Source organism: Pseudophryne corroboree, chromosome 3 (assembly GCF_028390025.1).
Source record: "Pseudophryne corroboree isolate aPseCor3 chromosome 3, aPseCor3.hap2, whole genome shotgun sequence".
NCBI lineage: Eukaryota > Metazoa > Chordata > Amphibia > Anura > Myobatrachidae > Pseudophryne > Pseudophryne corroboree.
The window spans coordinates 170,688,988-170,692,118 of record NC_086446.1 but is presented as its reverse complement, the minus strand read 5'-3'; the positions used below and the strand labels follow the sequence as shown (position 1 = coordinate 170,692,118).

At 46.6% G+C, this 3,131-nt stretch overlaps 1 pseudogene; it reads right to left on the bottom strand.

Annotated features, from left to right (window-relative positions):
* Positions 1-3,012: 3,012 nt before the first annotated feature.
* LOC134898004 (5S ribosomal RNA) lies at positions 3,013-3,131 on the bottom strand (annotated as a pseudogene).

Sequence of the window (3,131 nt, the reverse complement as noted above, 5' to 3'; positions counted from 1 at the left end):
CAGCAGCTGTGCCCCCAGTTAATTTGCCCCCAGTAGCTGTTCCCCCTGTAGCAGTGCCCCCTGTAGTTGTGCCCCCTGTAGCTGTGCCCCTTGTAGCAGTGCCCCCTCAGTGCCCCCTGTAGCTGTTACCCCTGTAGTGTCACCTGTAGTTGTGCTCCCTGTAGGTCTGCCCCCAGTAGCTGTGCCCCTTGTAGCTATGCCCCCTGTAGTAGTGCCCCCTGTAGTAGTGCCCCCAGTATGTGCCCCCTGTAGTAGCGCTGCATTGAAACCCTAAAAAAAAAAAAAAACACAATACTTACCAGCCTCGCTCCTGCTTCCGGACCGCTGCTGCCGATGTTGCTGCTGTCTCCGGGTGCCGGCTCCTCTCTATGGAAGAGACGTCATGACGTCTCTCCCATAGCAGCGCCGCACTGACACTAGGGGTCAATTTTTTTACCTCTAGCGTCAGTCAGCGATGCCGGCTGTACTTGTGCCCCACTGTAGCTGTACCCCCAGCAGCTGTGCCCCCAGTTAATTTTTTCCCAGTTTCTGTTCCCCCTTTAGTAGTGCACCCTTTAGTAGTGCCCCCTGTAGTTGCGCCCCTTGTAGCTGTGACCCCAGTAGCAGTGCCTCCTATAGTAGTGCCCCCAGTAGCTGTGCCCCTTGTAGCTGTGCCCCCAGCTGATTTACACCCTGTAGCAGTGCTCCCAGTATGTGCCCCCAGTAGTTGTGCCCCCCTATTGATTTGCCCCCAGTAGTTGTGCCCCCAGCAGCTGTGCCCCCAGTGGCTGTTCCCCCTGTAGCAGTGCCTCCTGTAATTGTGTCCCCGGTAGCTGTGCCCCTTGTAGCAGTGCCCCCTCAGTGCCCCCTGTAGTAGTGCCCCAGTAGCTGTTCCCCCTGTAGTAGTTTCTCCTGTAGTTGTGCTCCCTGTAGGTCTGCCCCCAGTAGCTGTGCCCCTTGTAGCTGTGCCCCCTGTAGTAATGCCCCCAGTAGTAGTGCCCTCAGTATGTGCCCCCTGTAGTAGCGCTGCATTGAAACCCTAAAAAAAAAAACAAAAAAAACACAATACTTACCAGCCTCACTCCTGCTTCCGGAACGCTGCTGCTGATGCTGCAGCTGTCTCCGGGTACTGGCTCCTCTCTATGGGAGAGACGTCATGACGTCTCTCCCATAGCAGCGCCGCACTGACACTAGGGGTCAATTTTGCTCACTGCAGCCGTGGGGGGGTGGGAGCGGGGAGGGTGGATTAGTAGCAGCTCTTGCCACGGCGGCGCCCTCAGGGTAGTGGCGCCCCGGGCAAAAAGCCTGCTTGCCCATGGCAAGAGCCGCTACTGATTATTATCTGTGGCCACAAGCTTTTTCATGCACCCTTATGTAAACTCAATTGTCCTAAACCTGTGTCAGCTGTTCCTTAGTAATTTATCAGCCAGTGTCAGGTGACTAGTGTACGTTTAAAAGTCATAGGGTATGTGGCAGGTACACATTAAACCTAGTGGGCATATTTGCAGTTATATTATGTGTGATGCAGTTGCCAGGTTTTAATTTTTAAGACTCTGTTATGGTGTGGGACCTGCGGGAAGGTGGGGCACCTTGGCGATCGGTTTGCAGGCTTCCGTGCATTGGCCAATTCACTAACTAAACCCCCATCATTTATTTATTGATGTTGTGAGGAAAAGTGAGCTTGCTACGGTGAGTGCTGAATTTTTTGTTTGTATATGTGTATATATATATATATATATATGGAAAAATGGAGAGATAGGGTTCGGCGCTCAGTGTTGCTAAAAAATTGTAAATTTAAAAGCCAAAAAATATATACATGTATAAAATTTATAAAAAAGGTTTTTTAATATATATGAGAGTAAAACAAGTTTTTTTGAAAAAAACATAAAAAGCATAAAAACATACAAACATAAAAGTCAGGACCAAGTATTAAAAGGATAAGGAGTTTAACTTAACTCAAAAACAGCAAGGGATTAGTGCAGGAAACCCAACGCGTTTTCGTCTCATCAGACTTCTTCAAAGGGTAGGGACATAATGAGCTTTCCTGTCTATTTATAGCCAGAGTAGATGGTAAAGGGGTTGTGACATCACAGATCGTCACATGATGCAATTAAATATTGTAGGTTTTTTTAAATTACTTTTAGTGTGATACAATCATATAACATAGATAGTCAGAGCAGAGTCAGTGGTTGTAGAGTGCAAAGAACGGGTGTATAATACTCAAAAGTCCATGGAAACAGTAAAAAACGATATATTAGTGGCATTTCCGCCACACTTCCGGTTACGGGTGCAGCGGCTTCGTCACTTCCGCCCCACTTCCGGTCCGCGATTGCGCATGCGCCCGCGGCGTCTCCCGGCTGTCAGGTTGTTTTCTGTATTCGTGTCCCCAGCGGGCGTCACAGTGTACATGAAGGTTCTGTCTCTCAGGACCTGTGCGGCGGCGGCCATCTTTGCTGGGATTTAGTCTATTAGATTTGTATAGTCTGGCGGCCATTTTATAGAAGTTCCTTTCGTGTCCAGTTATTTTCCTGTTGCTTCCGTGTCCATGGCAACGGAACCATAAATAAAAAGAAAATAGATGGTAATCTCCAGGCAACGGATTTTTGCAGAACATTCAAGACTTTGCATATATTTCTTATGTTTTATATATATGTATGATCATCATCAGTAATAAGAATATATAAATAAATAAATAAATAAAGTGCTGGAGCGGTATTAAGTATAATAAATATATATAAATATATAAACACTGTGTCATCTGACCTCAGTATACCCAGTGCAAAGTGCAATATATAAATATGAATAAATAACAGTGAGTTTTGAAAACAGGGAGTTTTTTTAAAAAAAGAGTGAGTTTTGAAAAAAGGGGGGGGGGGGGAGAGGAGGGGTAATTCGTATTTAAAGGTGACAGAGGCGAGTGCGGATTAAATTATTAAGAAAAAGTGTGTGGAGTGCAGGGTTTCTCGTGGTTAACGGTGTTAATTTTTAAAGGTGTACATATTTAGTTGGTATTGAACTGACATCATTTATTTGATATTACAGTACCCAATCTTCCCAGGTAGTCCCCTTCCCTGGTACTGATCGGGCCCAAACACTGCTTAGCTTCCAAGATCGGACGAGATTGGGCGTACCAGTGTGGTTTGACTGTATGC